Source organism: Somniosus microcephalus, chromosome 4 (genome assembly GCF_052327205.1).
Source record: "Somniosus microcephalus isolate GS21.2 chromosome 4, FLI_Smic_1.0, whole genome shotgun sequence".
In the NCBI taxonomy this organism is placed as follows: Eukaryota; Metazoa; Chordata; class Chondrichthyes; order Squaliformes; family Somniosidae; genus Somniosus; species Somniosus microcephalus.
Window position 1 is genome coordinate 122,670,270 of NC_140990.1, and position 17,738 is coordinate 122,688,007.

Sequence of the window (17,738 nt, forward strand, 5' to 3'; positions counted from 1 at the left end):
TGGGATATTGGAACCGGTTCTGGGGGAGGTGGGACCAGTTCAAACTGGACGGTTTGCACCTGGGCAGGGCTGGAACCGATGTCTTAGGGGGAGTGTTTGCTAGTGTTGTGGGGGAGGGTTTAAACTAAAATGGCAGGGGGTTGGGAACCTGAGCAGGGAGACAGAGGAAAGGGAAACAAGGATAAAAGCAAAAGATAGGAAGGAGAAAAACAAAAGTGGCAGTCAGAGAAATCAACGGTTTAAATCAAACATGGCCACAGTAAATAATAATTCTAATAGGTCTAAGAGCGTTAAAAAAACAAGCCTGAAGGCTTTGTGTCTTAATGCGAGGAGCATTTGTAATAAGGTGGATGAATTGGCTGCGCAAATAGAGGTAAACGAACATGATTTGGTTGGGATTACGGAGACGTGGCTCAAGGATGGCCAAGACTGGGAACTCAACATTCAGGGGTATTCGATATTCAGGAAAGATAGGCTAAAAGGAAAGGGAGGTGGGGTAGCATTACTGGTTAAAGAAGGGATTAACACAATTGTAATGAAGGATATTAGCTCTGATGATGTGGAATCTGTATGGGTAGAATTGAGGAATACTAAGGGAACAAAACGTTAGTGGGAGTGGTATATAGACCTCCAAACAGTAATGCGGAGGTTGGGGATGGCATAAAAAGGGAAATTAAAGAAGCCTGCAATAAGGGCACAGTAGTCATCATGGGTGACTTTAATATACATATAGATTGGGCCAACCAAATTAGTAACAATACTGTGGAGGAGGAATTCCTGGAGTGTTTACGGGATGGTTTCCTGGACCAATATGTCGAGGAACCAACCAGAGATCAGGCCATCTTAGACTGGGTATTATGTAACGAGAAAGGATTAATTAGCAATCTTGTTGTATGAGGCCCCTTGGGTCGGAGCGATCATATGATCGAATTCTTCATTAAGATGGAGAATGAAGTAGTTGAATCAGAGACAAGGGTCCTCAATTTAAATAAAGGAAACTACAATGGTCTGAGGAGCGAGTTGGGTAGGATTGATTGGGGAGTGGCACTCAAAGGGTTGACGGTGGATAGGCAATGGCAAACATTCAAAGACCGAATGGATGAGCTACAGAATTTGTTCATCCCAGTTTGGCATAAAAATAAAACAAAAAAGGTGACTCAACCATGGCTAACAAGGGAAATTAGGGATAGCATAAGATCCAAAGAGAGGACATATAAATTGGCCAGAAAAAGCAATAATCCTGAGGATTGGGAGCAGTTTAGGATTCAACAAAGGAGGACAAAGGGATTAATTAAGAAAGGGAAAATAGAATATGAGAGTAAGCTTTCAGGGAACATCAAAACTGACTGTAAAAGCTTTTATAGATATGTGAAGAGAAAAAGATTGGTGAAATCAAGCGTAGGTCCCTTGCAGTCAGAATCAGGGGAATTTATAATGGGGAACAAAGAAATGGCAGACCAACTAAATACATATTTTGGTTCTGTCTTCACAAAGGAGGATACAAATAACCTCCCAGAGATGCCGGGGGAACATAGGGTCTGATGAAAGGATGGAACTGAAAGAAATTAGTATTTGTAGGGAAATGGTGTTCGGAAAATTGATGGGACTGAAGGCCGATAAATCCCCAGGGCCTGATAATCTATATCCCAGGGTACTTAAGGAAGTGGCCCTAGAAATAGTAGATGCATTGCTGGTCATCTTCCAGAACTCGATAGACTCTGGAACAGTACCCATGGATTGGAGGGTAGCTAATGTTACCCCACTATTCAAAAAAGGTGGTAGAGAAAAAGCGGGGAATTATAGACCGGTAAACCTGACATCGGTAGTGGGGAAAATGCTGGAGTCCATTATAAAAGATGTAATAGCAGAGCACTTGGAAAGCAGTGACAGGATCGGACAAAGTCAACATGGATTTACAAAAGGTAAATCATGCTTGACTAATCTACTGGAATTTTTTGAGGATGTAACTGGTAAAATAGATAAGGGAGAACCAGTGGATGTGGTGTATTTGGACTTTCAGAAGGCTTTCGATAAGGTCCCACATAAGAGATTAGCGTGCAAAATTAAGGCACATGGGATTGGGGGCAAGGTATTGACTTGGATAGAGAACTGGTTGGCGGACAGAAAGAAAAGAGTTGGAATAAACGGGTGGTTTTCTGATTGGCAGGCAGTGACTAGTGGGGTACCGCAAGGATCGGTCCTAGGACCCCAGCTGTTCACAATATATATTAATGATCTGGACGAGGGAATTGGATGTAATATCTCCAAATTTGCAGACGACACAAAGCTGGGTGGGAGGGTATGCTGTGAGGAGGATGTCATGAAACTCCAGTATGATTTGGACGGGTTGGGTGATTGGGCAGATGCATGGCAAATGCACTATAATGTGGATAAATGTGAGGTTATCCACTTTGGTGGCAAAAACAGGAAGGCAGATTATTATTTGAATGGCAATAGATTGGGAGAAGTGGAAGTGCAAAGAGACCTGGGTGTTCTTGTACACCAGTCGCTGAAGGTGAGCATGCAGGTGCAGCAGGCGGTTAAGAAGGCAAATGGTATGTTGGCCTTCGTAGCAAGAGGGTTCGAGTACAGGAACAAGGATGTCTTGCTACAGTTGTACAGGGCCTTGGTGAGACCGCACCTTGAGTATTGTGTGCAGTTTTGGTCACCTTACCTGAGGAAGGACGTTCTTGCCATGGAAGCAGTGCAGCGAAGATTCACCAGGCTGATACCTGGGATGGCAGGAATGACGTATGAGGAAAGATTGTGTCGATTGGGCTTATACTCACTGGAGTTTAGAAGATTGAGAGGGGATCTCATCGAAACCTATAAAATTCTGTCAGGTCTGGAAAGACTAGATGCAGGAAGGGTGTTTCTGATGGCCGGCGAGGCCAGAACCAGGGGTCATAGTCTAAGGATAAGGGGTAAGCCATTTAGGACTGAAATGAGGAGGAATTTCTTCACCCAGAGAGTGGTGAACCTGTGGAATTCTCCACCACAGAGGGCGGTGGAGGCCAGTTCATTATATATATTCAAGAAAGAGTTGGATATATTTCTTAAGGCTAAAGGGATCAAGGGATATGGGGAGAAGGCAGGGACAGTGTACTGAATTTAGATGATCAGCCATGATCGCATTGAATGGCGGAGCAGGCTCGAGGGGCTGAATGGCCTACTCCTGCTCCTATCTTCTATGTTTCTATGTTCTCGAACCCTCTCGCTACGAAGGCCAACATATCATTTGCCTTCTTAACTGCCTGCTGCACCTGCATGCTTAACTTCAGTGACTGGTGCACAAGGACATCCAGGTCTCGTTGCACTTCCCCTTCTCCCAATCTAGTGCTGGTCAGATAATAATCTGCCTTCCTGTTTTTGCCACCAAAGTGGATAACCTCGCATTTATCCACATTATACTGCATCTGCCATGCATCTGCCCAATCACCTAACCTATCCAAATCATACTGGAGTTTCTCGGCATCCTCCTCACAGCACACACGCCCATCCAGCGTTGTTTCATCTGCAAACTTGGAGATATTACATCTAGTTCCCTCATCTAGATCATTTATATATATTGTGAATAGCTGGGGTCCTAGGACTGATCCCTGCAGTACCCCACTAGTCACTGCCTGCCACTCAGAAAAAAAGCCGTTTATTCCAACTCTTTGCTTCCTGTCTGCCAACCAGTTCTCTATCCAAGTCAGTACCTTGCCCCCAATCCCATGTGCCTTAGCTTTACACGCTAATCTCGTATGCGGGACCTTATCAAAAGCCTTTTGAAAGTCCAAATACACCACATCCACTGGTTCTCCCTTATCTATTTTACTAGTTACATCCTCAAAAAATTCCAGTAACTTTTGTAAATCCATGTTGACTTTGTCCGATCCTGTCACTGTTTTCCAAGTGCTCTGCTATTACATCTATTCCCACGCTAACATGTTTGTAAGGGGGAGAATCCGTTCACTGCTCTGTATCTGGAAAGTGATTCAATCGACCATCCCATTTACTGACACACCAGCACAGTCACACCGGAGAGAGACAGTTTAGATACTTCACGTGTGGGAAGGGATTCACTCCGTTGTCCCAACTGTTGACACTCCAGAGTGTCCACATTGAGAACTGTTGCTGTAAATACTCTGACTGAGAGAAAAGCTTTTCAAGTTCAAAGCAGCTGATGCACGATCAGCGCATTGACACTGGAGAGAGGCTGTTTCAATATCCTGTGAGTGGGAAGAAATTCCCCCCACCTGCTGAGACTCCAGTGAGTTCACATGTGACTGCAGGGGTTTGGATTCTGTTATTAATCAAATCCAGGACGGAACCATGGCAGAGTGCCCATGCACTTGGGTTTCTGTGTGAATTATTGATGAATTGTCTCTCAATGGGAATCACAGAAACTCATTCTCCATTCTCTAATTGCTGCTTTCAATGGCGGGGCAGTTCCCCAGCATGCCCCGCGGGGGAGAATGTGCCCCATCCACACTGGAGGAGCCCAGTACACAGGCGCAGTGCCCGCCTGTATTTGGAGCATGCGCAGTGTCACTGTGTTACGGGTCAGGCCATTGTTGGAAGCGGCCAACGGCGGGGGATGCGATTTACGCGGATTACGAATCAGCGGGCCGCAGGGAGGGAACACACACGGCGGGTGAGCTTCATAAACACCTGGTGTAGGTCACAAGCCCCAAATGAGAACCTACAGGTTCTGCGTTTCCAGCTCGGAGGCTTTTTCCCGGGAACAGGCCCGGTTTAATCGCGGCCATCTTTGTAAAGGAAAGCTGGTGGTTTGTGCTTCACGCTCTTACTTCATCTAGCGGTCGCGCGCATGCGTGGCCATCTTTGTAAAGGAGCCATTATGGGTCGGGGCTTCAGGGTCCCATTCAGTGAACTGAACCCAGCCAGAATCAGCACCTTCAGGGGAGGAGAGGGAGGGGGAACCTGTGAGTGTAGAACTGAACCCAGCCAGAGTCAGCACCTTCAGGGAAGGAGAGCGAGGGGGAACCTGTGAGTGTAGAACTGAACCCAGCCAGAGTCAGCACCTTCAGGGAAGGAGAGCGAGGGGAACCAGTGAGTGTAGAACTGAACCCAGCCAGAGTCAGCACCTTCAGGGGAGGAGAGGGAGGGGAACCAGTGGGTGTAGAACTGAACCTAGCCAGAGTCAGCACCTTCAGGAGAGGAGAGGGAGGGGAACCAGTGAGTGTAGAACTGAAACAAAAACAGAAAATGCTGGAAATACTCAGCAGGCCAGGCAGCATCCGTGGAAAAAGCTGGAGATGTAACAGATATTAAGCAGGTGCAGAACCCAGTCAGAGTCAGCATCTTCAGGGGAGGAGAGGGAGGAGAACCAGTGAGTGTAGAACTGAACCCAACCAGAGTTGGGGGAGAAAACTGGGAGCAGAACACAAACTGCCTTGAGATGTGTGATAGTTTTGGATTTTAGCACAGGGAGGAGGTACAATGTGTGGGATGGGGATTTACAGTTTTGGGGGAACAAGAGAGGAAAGAATGATCTTTAGAAACTAGAATTGTCTTTTCTGAATTTATGTCCTGTACTTACAGTGACAAGTTTTGTAAACTCCTTTTACAGGGTATTAGCAGGGGAGGATTTGCAGACGGGAATCTCGAACCAAACATCACGTCAAGATCTGTCAGTCTCTCGATTCATCAGGATCTGAATATCATCAGCCTTTGAATGTGGAAGGAGAAATGTCTGCCTGTTCTGTCGGTGGGAAAAGATTTCAAACATCAGTGTGACTGGAAAAGCACCAAGATACACACACCCGAGTGAGTGTGTTCCAGTGCACTGACTGGAAAGAGCTTTAACCAGTTACACAGCCTGAAAAAACATCGCACCATTCACAGCGGTGAGAAACCGTACACGTGTTCTGTGTTTGGACGAGGCTTCAACTGATCATCCAACCTGGAGAGACACAAGGACACCCGCACCAGGGAGAAACCGTGGAAATGTGAGGACTGTGGGAAGGGATTCAGTTCCCCGTCTAATCTGGAAATTCATCATCGCACTCACACTGGGGAGAGGCCATTCACCTGCTCCGTGTGTGGGAAGGGATTCACCTGTTCATCCAACCTTCTAACTCACCAGCAAGTGCACACCAGGGAGAGACCGTTCACCTGCTTCGTGTGTGGGAAGGGATTCAATAATTCATCCCACCTGCTGAGACACCAGCGAGTTCACACGGGGGAGGGGCCATTCACCTGCTCCGTGTGTGGGAAGGGATTCACCTGTTCATCCAGCCTGCTGACACACCAGCGAGTCCACACTGGGGAGAGACCGTTCACCTGCTCCGAGTGTGGGAAGGGATTCACTCGGTCATCCCACCTGCTGACACACCAGCAAGTTCACACTGGGGAGAGACCTTTCACCTGCTTCGTGTGTGGAAATGGATTCACTCGGTCATCCCACCTGCTGATACACCAGCGAGTTCACAGTGGGGAGAGACCATTCACCTGCTTTCAGTGTGGGAAGGGATTCACTACTTCATCCAACCTTCTAACTCATCAGCGTGTTCACACTGGGGAGAGGCCGTTCACCTGCTCCGACTGTGGGAAAGGATTCACCGCTTCATCCAGCCTGCTGAGACACCAGCAAGTTCACAAGTGACTGCAGGTGTTGGATTCTGCTGTTGTTCCTGCTGTTAATCACATCCCGGACTGAATCGTGTCCATTCTGACAGTTGGAGTTTGTTTCTGCTGATGTTAATAACCCCTGTAACCAGGCTGGAGTTTAGTATTTTGATATTTCAAATAACACAGTGTGTCGATATTTGATGTCTGCAAGATAAGAGGAGACTAATTGATGTCCTGTTACCGAATGCTCCATTTTTGGGCCTTTTCTCCTCTCTAACTCGAGATTATTTCAGTTCTCATACCTTCGGTTACTCTCATGGACAAGTCCCAGCTCCCCATACCTTCAGAACTGCCTGTTCTGAATTTCTATCCTGTACTCACAGTGATGACTTCTGAAAACTGCTTTTACAGGATATTAGAAGGGGAGGATTTGCAGACGGGAAACTCAAACCAAACATCACGTCAAGATCTGACAGAGTCACTCGATTCCTCAGGACCTGAATATCATCGACCAACAGTCCAAAAGATGTGCGGGTTAGGTTGATTGGCCATGATAAAAATTGGCCCTTAGTGTTAGGGGGGATTAAATACGTGGGGTTACGGGGATAGGGCTTGGGTGGGATGGCTGTCGGTGTAGGGACCGGGTGCTAGGGTTTGGATGATCAGCCATGATCTCGTTGAATGGCGGAGCAGGCTCGAAGGGCCGAATGGCCTACTCCTGCTCCTATCTTCTATGTTTCTATGACCTTTGAATATGGATGGAGAAATTTTTTAAACAGTTACACCGCCTGAAAAACTTTGCACCATTCACAGCAGGGAGAAACTGTACAAGTGTTGCGTGTGTGGACGACGCTTCAACTGAACATCCAACGTGGAGACACAAGGCCACCCGCACCATGGAGAAACTGTGGAAATGTGGGGACTGTGGGAAGGGATTCAATTACCCATCCCAGCTGGAAACCCATCGGCACATTCACACTGGGGAGAGGTCGTTCACCTGCTCCATGTGTGGGAAGGGATTCACTCAGGGAACCACCCCGCTGACACACCAGCGAGTTCACACTTCATCCAACCTTCCGACACACTAGCGAGTTCACACTGGGGAGACGCTGTTCACCTGCTCTGTAGGTGGGAAGGGATTCACTCCGAGTTTCAGCCTGCTGAAACACCAGCGAGTTCACACTGGGGAGACGTCGTTCACCTGCTCAGTGTGTGGGAAGGGATTTACTCTGCCATCGAACCTGCTGAAACACCAGCGAGTTCACAAGTGACTGCAGGGGTTGGATGCTGCTGTTAATTGCATCCAGGACTGAACCATGTTCATTCTGACAGTTGCTGTTTGTTTCTGCTGATGTTAATAACCCTATAACTGGGCTGGAGTTTAATATTCTGGATATATAGCTGATTGTGATATCGGGGCTGCAGTGTCCCTTTAAGAACTGCTGTTTGTGATCTTTCCCCTTAATTCAGGGATTCTCATCAGAAATTAGTTTACAATAAAATTATTAATTTTACTTTGATCCTATATTAATCTTTGGTACAAAATCTACAATTCAGTGTCTGAAAGGTTCCACTGATTAACATTTCCAATTAGAAAGTGCTAATTAATCCTCGCTGACAATTCTTACTGACTTGCACATTACACACAGTGGCACCTCCATTATCCACCAGAAAGAAGGGGAATGGGAATTGGTGGAGAATCGAGAGTCCCCAAATGTTGCCCCTCCCGTCTGGTACAGTAATCCCCTCGGCACAGGAATGGAGACAAGTCCAATCCAAGTAACGGACTGAGTTTAATCTTTCTGGGCCTGTGGGGCTGGTTTATATCAGACGGGAGGAGATTGGTGTCAGTGACTGTGGAGTTGGTTTATATCAGACAGGAGGAGATTGGTGTCAGTGATGTGGGGTTGGTTTATATCAGACAGGAGGAGATTGGTGTCAGTGACTGTGGGGTTGGTTTATATCAGACAGGAGGAGATTGGTGTCAGTGACTGTGGGGTTGGTTTATATCAGACAGGAGGAGATTGGTGTCAGTGATTGTGGGGTTGGTTTATATCAGACAGGAGGAGATTGGTGTCAGTGACTGGGGTTGGTTTAGATCAGACAGGAGGAGATTGGAGTCAGTGACTGTGGGGTTGGTTTATATCAGACAGGAGGAGATTGATGTCAGTGACTGTGGGATTGGTTTATATCAGACAGGAGGAGGTTGGTGTCAGTGATGTGGGGTTGGTTTATATCAAACAGGAGATTGGTGTCAGTGACTGTGGGGTTGGTTTATATCAGACAGGAGGAGATTGGTGTCAGTGACTGTGGGATTGGTTTATATCAGACAGGAGGAGATTGGTGTCAGTGACTGTGGGGTTGGTTTATATCAGACAGGAGGAGATTGGTGTCAGTGACTGTGGGGTTGGTTTATATCAAACAGGAGGAGATTGGTGTCAGTGACTGGGGTTGGTTTGTATCAGACAGGAGGAGATTGGTGTCAGCGACTGTGGGGTTGGTTTATATCAGACAGGAGGAGATTGGTGTCAGTGACTGTGAGGTTGGTTTATATCAGACAGGAGGAGATTGGTGTCAGTGACTGTGGGATTGGTTTATATCAGACAGGAGGAGATTGGTGTCAGTGACTGTGGGGTTGGTTTATATCAGACAGGAGGAGATTGGTGTCAGTGACTGTGGGGTTGGTTTATATCAAGACAGGAGGAGATTGGTGTCAGTGACTGTGGGGTCGGTTTATATCAAACAGGAGGAGATTGGTGTCATAGAATCAGAAGTTTACAGCACAGAAGTAGACCATTCTGCCCATTGTGTCTGTGCAGGCCGAGAACAGCTATACAGCCTGATCCCACTTTCCATCTCTGCCCTGTAGTTTACGGCACTCCAAATGTATATCCAAGTATTTTTTAAATACGATGAGGGTTTCTGCCTCTACCGCCCTTTCAGGAAGTGAGTTGCAGACTCCCACCACCCTCTGGGTGAAAAACTCTCTCCTCAACTCCCCTCTAATCCTTCCCCCAATTACTTTAAATCTTTGCCTCCTGGTTATTGACCCCTCTGCTAGGGGAAATGGTTTCTTCCTATCCACTCTATCTAGGCCCCTCATATTTTTATACACCTCAATTATATCTCCCCCCAGCCTCCTCTGTTCCAAAGAAAACAACTCCAGCCTATCCAATCTTTCCTCATTGCTAAAATTCTCCAGTCTTGGCAACATTCCCGTAAATCTCCCCTGTACCCTCTCCAGTGCAATCCCATCCTTCCTGTAATGTGGTGACCAGAACTGCACTAACTTGAGCAGTACTCTAGCTATGGCCTAACTAGTGTTTTGTACAGTTCTAGCATAACCTCCCTCCTCTTATATTCTGTGCCTCGGCTAATAAAGGCAAGTATCCCGTATGCCTTCTTAACCACCTTAACTACCCGTCCTGCTACCTTCAGGGACCTGTGGATTCACTCCAAGGTCCCTTTGTTCCTCTACTCTTCTCAGTACCCTACCATGTATTGTGTATTCCCTTGCATTGTTAGCCCTCCCCAAATGCATTACCTCACACTTCTCCGGATTGAATTCCATTTGTCACTTTTCAGCCCACCTGACCTGGATATCTTCCTGCAGCCTACAGCTTTCTTCCTCACCATCAACCACATGGCCAATTTTTGTATCGCCTGCAAACTTCTTAATCACGCTTCCTACACTGAAGTTGAAATCATTGATATATTCCATAATAAGCAAGGGACCTAGAACTGAGCCCTTCAGAACCCCACGAGAAACAGCTTTCCAGTCACAAAAACATCCATCGACCATTACCTTTTGCTAAAAAATAGGACCTCAAAGGTAGTAATCTCAGGATTGCTACCAGTGCCATGTGCTAGTCAGAGTAGAAATAGAAGGATATTTCAGATGAATACGTGGCTAGAGGAATGGTGCAAGGGGGAGGGATTCAAATTCCTGGGACATGGGAACCAGTTCTGGGGGAGGTGGGACCAGTACAAACTGGATGGTTTGCACCTGGGCAGGACCGGGACTGATGTCCTAGGGGGAGTGTTTGCTAGTGCTCTGGGGGAGGGTTTAAACTAAAATGGCAGGGGGTTGGGAACCTGAGCAGGGAGACCGAGGAAAGGGAAACAAGGATAGAAGCAAACGACAGGAAGGAGAAAAACAAAGGTGGCAGTCAGAGAAATCAAGGGTTTAAATCAAACATGGCCACAGTAAATAATAATTCTAAAAGGTGTAAGAGTGTTAAAAAACAAGCCTGAAGGCCTTGTGTCTTAATGCGAGGAGCATTCGTAATAAAGTGGATGAATTAGCTGCGCAAATAGAGGTAAACGGATAAGATATGATTGGGATTACAGAAACATGGCTCCAGGGTGACCAAGGCTGGGAACTCAACATCCAGGGGTATTCAATATTCAGGAAAGATAGGCGAAAAGGAGGTGGGGTAGCATTGCTGGTTAAAGAGGGGATTAACAAAATTGAAAGGAAGGATATTAGCTCTGATGATGTGGAATCTGTATGGGTAGAACTGAGAAATACCATGGGGCAGAAAACGTTAGTAGGAGTGGTATGCAGACCTCCAAACAGTAATGCGGAGGTTGGGGATGGCATTAAATGGGAAATTAGAGACGCGTGCAATAAGGGCACAGCAGTTATCGTGGGCGACTTTAATCTACATATAGATTGGGCTAACCAAATTAGTAACAATATACTGTGGAGGAGGAATTCCTGGAGTGTATATGGGATGGTTTCCTGGACCAATATGTTGAGGAACCAACTAGAGATCAGGCCACCTTAGACTGGGTATTATGTAATGAGAAAGGATTAATTAGCAATCTTGCTGTGTGAGGCCCCTTGGGTCGGAGCGATCATAATATGATAGAATTCTTCATTAAGATGGAGAGTGAAGTAGTTGACTCAGAGACCAGGGTCCTGAATTTAAATAAAGGAAACTACGATGGTATGAGGTGCGAGTTGGGTAGGATTGATTGGGGAATGTTACTCAGAGGGTTGACGGTGGATAGGCAATGGCAAACATTCAAAGATCACATGGATGAACTACAGAATTTGTTCATACCTGATTGGCATAAAAATAAAACAAAAAAGGTGACTCAAACGTGGCTAACAAGGGAAATTAGGGATAGCATAAGATCCAAGGAGAGGACATACAAATTTCTGTGTTTCTGTGAAATTGGCCAGAAAAAGCAGTAAACCTCAGGATTGGGAGCAGTTTAGGATTCAGCAAAGGCGGACAAAGGGATTCATTAACAGGGGGAAAATAGAGTATAAGAGTAAGCTTGCAGGCAACATAAAAACTGGCTGTAAAAGCTTTTATAGATATGTGAAGGGAAAAAGATTGGTGAAGTCAAGCGTAGGTCCCTTGCAGTCAGAATCAGGGGAATTTATAATGGGGAACAAAGAAATGGCGGACCAATTAAATACATACTTTGGTTCTGTCTTCACAAAGGAGGACACAAATAACCTCCAAGAGATGTCAGGGAACATAGGGTCTAATGAGAGGGAGGAACTGAAAGAAATCAGTATTTGTAGGGAAATGGTGTTAGGAAAATTGACGGGATTGAAGGCCGATAAATCCCCAGGGCCTGATAATCTACATCCTAGGGTACTTAAGGAAGTGGCCCTAGAAATAGTAAAAGCATTGCTGGTGATTTTCCAAAATTCGATAGACTCTGGAACAGTACCCATGGATTGGAAGGTAGCTAATGTTACCCCACTATTCAAAAAAGGTGGTAGTGAGAAAATGGGGAATTATAGACCGGTAAGACTGACATCGGTATTGGGGAAAATGCTAAAGTCCATTATTATAAAAGATGTAATAGCAGAGCACTTGGAAAACTGACAGGATCGAACAAAGTTTTACAAAAGGTAAACTGGAATTTTTTCAGGATGTAACTGGTAGAATAGATAAGGGAGAACCAGTGGATGTGGTGTATTTGGACTTTCAGAAGGCTTTCGATAAGGTCCCGCATAAGAGATTAGCGTGTAAAGTTAAGGCACATGGGATTGGGGCCAAGGTACTGACTTGGATAGAGAACTGGTTGGCAGACAGGAAGCAAAGAGTTGGAATAAACGGCTCTTTTTTCCGAGTGGCAGGCAGTGACTAGTGGCGTACCGCAGGGATCGGTCCTAGGACCCCAGCTATTCACAATATATATTAATGATCTAGACGAGGGAACTAGATGTAATATCTCCAAGTTTGCAGACGACACAAAGCTGGGTGGGCGTGTGTGCTGTGAGGAGGATGCTGAGAAACTCCAGTATGATTTGGACAGGTTGGGTGATTGGGCAGAAGCATGGCAGATGCAGTATAATGTGGATAAATGCAAGGTTATCCACTTTGGTTGCAAAAACAGGAAGGCAGATTATTATCTGAACAGCAATAGATTGGGAGAAGGGGAAGTGCAACGAGACCTGGGTGTCCTTGTGCACCAGTCGCTGAAGGTAAGCATGCAGGTGCAGCAGGCGGTTAAGAAGGCAAAAGATATGTTGGCCTTTGTAGCGAGACGGTTCGAGTACAGGAACAAGGATGTCATGCTGCAGTTGTACAGGGCCTTGGTGAGACCACACCGTGAGTATTGTGTGCAGTTTTGGTCGCCTTATCTGAGGAAGGATGTTCTTGCCATGGAGGTAGTGCAGCGAAGATTCACCAGACTGATACCTGGGATGGCAGGAATGACGTATGAGGAGAGATTGGGTCGATTGGGCTTATACTCGTTGGAGTTTAGAAGAATGAGAGGGGATCTCATTGAAACTTATAAAATTCTAACAGGACTAGACAGACTAGATGCAAGAAGGATGTTCCCGATGGCCGGGGAGTCCTGAACCAGGGGTCACAGTCTAAGGATAAGGGGTAAGCCATTTAGGACAGAGATGAGGAGGAATTTCTTCACCCAGAGAGTGGGGAACCTGTGGAATTCTCTACCACAGAAGGCAGTAGAGGCCAATTCATTAAATATATTCAAGAAGGAGTTAGATATATTTCTTAAGGCTAAAGGGATATGGGGAGAAAGCAGGGACAGGGTACTGAATTTGGATGATCAGCCATGATCTCATTGAATGGCGGAACAGGCTCGAGGGGCCAAATGGCCTATTCCTGCTCCTATCTTCTATGTTTCTATGCTTCCTGTCACTGAGCCAATTTTCGATCCAACTTGCCACTTTCCCTTGGATCCCATGGACTTTTACTTTTCTGACCAGTCTGCCACGTGGGAACTTGTCAAAAGCCATGTAGACTACATCTAACGCGCTATCCTCATTAACCCTCCTTGTTACCTCCTCAAAAAATTCAATCTAGTTAGTCAGACACGACCTTCCCTTACCAAATCCATGCTGACTGTCCTTGATTAATCCGTGCCTTTCTAAATGACAAATGACGATTAATACTTTCCCTCAGAAATTTTTCCAACAATTTGCCCACCACCGAGGTTAGGCTGACTGGCCTGTAATTACTCAGACTATCCCTTTCTCCCTTTTTAAACAACTGTACAATGTTAGCAGTCCTCCAGCACCACACCTGTTGCCAGAGAGGATTGAAAAATGATGGTCAGAGCCTCCGTTATTTCCTCCCTTGCTTCTCTTAACAGCCTGGGATACATTTCATCCAGGCCTGGTGATTTACCTACTTTCAAAGATGCTAAACCCCTTAATACTTCCTCTCTCACTATGTTTGTCTCATCTAATATTTCTCACTCCTCCTTAACTACAATGTCTGCATCGTCTCTCTCTTTTGTAAAGACAGACACAGAGTATTCATTAAGAACCATACCCACGTCTTCCGCCTTCACACACAAGCTTCCATTTTGGTCTCTAATAGGTCTGACTCTTTAGTTATCCGCTTGCTCTTTATGTATTTATAAAACATCTTTGGGTTTTCCTTGATTTTACTTGCCAACATTTTTTCATGCCCTCTCTTTACTTTCCTTATTTCCTTTTTAATTTCACCCTGCACTTTCTATACTCCTCTAGGCTTTCTGCAGTATTTAGCTCTCAGTATCTGACATAAGCTTCCCTTTTTTGCCTTATCAAATCCTGTATAGATTTAGGAGTCCCACCCTTTTCCTTTGTGGGAACATATTTGCTCTGAACCCTCACTATCTCCTCCTTGAATGCCTCCCATTGCTCTGACACTGATTTACCTTCAAGTAGCTGTTTCCAGTCCACTTTTGCTAAATCGCATCTCAGCTTATTAAAATTGGCCTTTCCCCAATCGAGACCTTTTACTCCTGATCTATCTTTGCCCTTTTCCATAAATACACTCATTCTAACTGAATTATGATCACTACCACCAAAATGCACTCGCACTGATACCCCTTCCACCTGTTCATTCCCTAAAACTAAGTCCAGAACCACCCCCTCTCTTGTTGGGCTTGCTACGTACTGGTTAAAAAAGTTCACCTGAATGCATTTTAAGAATTCTGCACCCTCTATACCTTTTATACTGATTCTATCCCAGGTAATGTTAGGGCAGTTGGAATCTCCTACTATTACTGCCCGATTGTTTCTGCACATCTCAGAAATTAGCCTAATTATTTTCTCTTCTATCTCCCTCTGTCTGTTTGGGGGTCCCAGCAGTGTCAACGAGATCACGGCTGATCACCCACACCCTAGCACCCGGTCCCTACACCAACAGCCATCCCACCCAAGCCCTATCCCCGTAACCCCACGTATTTAATCCCCTCTAACACTAAGGGCCAATTTTTTTTTTTTTTCATGGCCAATCAACCTAACCCGCACATCTTTGGACTGTGGGACGAAACCGGAGCACCCGGAGGAAACCCACGCAAACACGGGGAGAATGTGCAAACTCCACACAGACAGTCACCCGAGGCCGGATTTGAACCTGGGTCCCTGGCGCTGTGAGGCAACAGTGCTAACCACTATGCCACCATGCTGCCTGGTCTGAGCTTCCTGTCAGTTTGGTCTGAGACCGATGTTTGGTCTGAGCTTCCTGTCAGTAAATGCTCCACTTCTAATACTCTGTAAAATAAGTATAGAAAGGGGCAAGAGGGAGAATGTTGCCTGTGTTCTCCTTACCCAGCCCAGGGGCAGTGAAACCAATTTTCAGGCCCCAGCTGCTGCACAGGTTGGTTGGAAGGATCAACAGTAATGGCGGCTGCAATACCCACAAGCCCCTGCGCTCCAGAAAGCGCTCCAGCCGCCACGCTAAGTTGACGCTGACAACGCGCATGCGCCACTATCGATGGGACTTTCTCGGCGCCGCACATGCTCACCTTCACATGGTCCATCTCCGACTCTTCTCTTCATCGACTTCTCTGTCTCCATTTCTGGGGATAGGCTATCGACAAACATCCACTACAAGCCCGCTGACTGCCACAGCTACCTCGACTACACTTCCTCCCACCCCGCTTCCTGTAAGGACTCTATTCCATTCTTCCAGTTTCTCTGTCTCCGTCACATCTGTTCTGACGATGCCATCTTCCATACGAGTGCTTCGACATGTCTTCCTTTTCCCTCAACCGAGGATTCCCCTCTACCGTGGTTGACATTTTCTGCACTTCTACTCTCACCCCTTCCCCTCCCTCCATCCCAGAACCATGATAGGGTTCCCCTTGTCCTCACCTTTCACCCCACCAGTCTCCACATTGAATGGATTATCCTCCGCCATTTCCGCCACCTCCAGCGTGATCCCACCACCAAACACATCTTCCCCTCCCCTTTCAGCATTCCAAAGGGACTGCTCCCTCCGCAATACCCGGGTCCACTCCTCAATCACCCCCAACACTCCCTCCCTTTCCCATGGCATCTTCCCGTGCAAGCGCAGGAAATGCAACACGTACCGATTTCTCTCCTCCCTTCCCACTGTCCAGGGCCCCAAACACTCCTTCCAGGTGAAACAGCGATTTACTTGTACTTCTTACAATTTAGTAAACTGTATTCGCTGCTCACGATGTGGTCTCCTCTACATTGGGGAGACCAAACACAATTGGGTGACCGCTTTGCGGAACACCTCTGTTCAGTCTGCAAGCGTGACCCTGAGCTTCCGGTCGCCTGTCAGTTTAATTCTCCACTCCACTCCGACCTCTCTGTCCTCGGCCTCTTACATTGTTCCAACGAAGCTCAACGTTATCTCGTGGAACAGCTCCTCATCTTTCAATTAGACACGTTACAGCCTTCGGGACTCAACATCGAGTTCAACAATTTCAGACTGTAACCTCGGTCCCTATTTTTTTTAGACAGCAGCTGCTGGTGATTCTGCCATTCCCATTTAAACCTCTTCCAGACCATCTTTTGTTTCTTTACTTGTCCCATTACCATCTCCTTTTGCCTCGCACCATCCTCCCTTCTGTCATTTAATCTCTCCTGCCGTCCACCCTATCACAGACCTTCCCTTGTGTCCTTTCTCTGCCCCACACTTGTTTAAAACCTGTTACATCTCTAACTTTCTCCAGTTCTGATGAAGGCTCATTGCCCTGACCCGTTGATTCTGCTCCTCTCTCCACAAAGGCTGCCTGACCTGCTGAGTCTTTACACCATTTTCTCTCTTTATCTCGGGAGGCAAAAACCTGTCCCACAATCCTGCGCCTGCGCGCTGGGCTCGACTGGGTAGTGATCACGTGATCCCGGGCTGAGCCCTGACTGACGGCAGCTCGGACCAATAGGAAGAGCGGGGCGGCGCTGGAGGTCAGTGCGGGCGGCGGGTCCTCCAACCAATGGCGGCGCAGCAAGGGGGCGGGACCTGGTGAGCAGCTCGTGCGCTGGGGCCGGTTGTGACGCAATGTCCCAGGTGAGAGCAGCTCAGTCAGGACAGAGTTCGGGCTGGAATCTGGGAAAGGGGCCACAGTCAGCACAGAGCTGAGGCAGGAATCTGGGAGAGGGGCCACAGTCAGCACAGAGCTGGGGCTGGAATCTGGGAGAGGGGCCACAGTCAGCACAGAGCTGAGGCAGGAATCTGGGAGAGGGGCCACAGTCAGCACAGAGCTGGGGCTGGAATCTGGGAGAGGGGCCACAGTCAGCACAGAGCTGAGGCAGGAATCTGGGAGAGGGGCCACAGTCAGCACAGAGCTGGGGCTGGAATCTGGGAGAGGGGCCACAGTCAGCACAGAGCTGAGGCAGGAATCTGGGAGAGGGGCCACAGTCAGCACAGAGCTGGGGCTGGAATCTGGGAGAGGGGCCACAGTCAGCACAG

At 47.1% G+C, this 17,738-nt stretch overlaps 1 long non-coding RNA gene and 1 pseudogene across 1 annotated transcript in view; one reads left to right on the forward strand and one right to left on the reverse strand.

Annotated features, from left to right (window-relative positions):
- LOC147119724 (uncharacterized) overlaps positions 1-17,136 on the reverse strand; it is a 115,406-nt gene extending 98,270 nt beyond the window's left edge. Inside the window, exon 1 of the long non-coding RNA XR_015078075.1 lies at positions 15,823-17,136. This is a non-coding gene — a long non-coding RNA (uncharacterized LOC147119724). The remainder of the gene's footprint in view (positions 1-15,822) is intronic.
- Positions 1-17,738, forward strand: part of LOC147119725 (uncharacterized) — a 152,446-nt pseudogene that overhangs the window by 66,254 nt on the left and 68,454 nt on the right.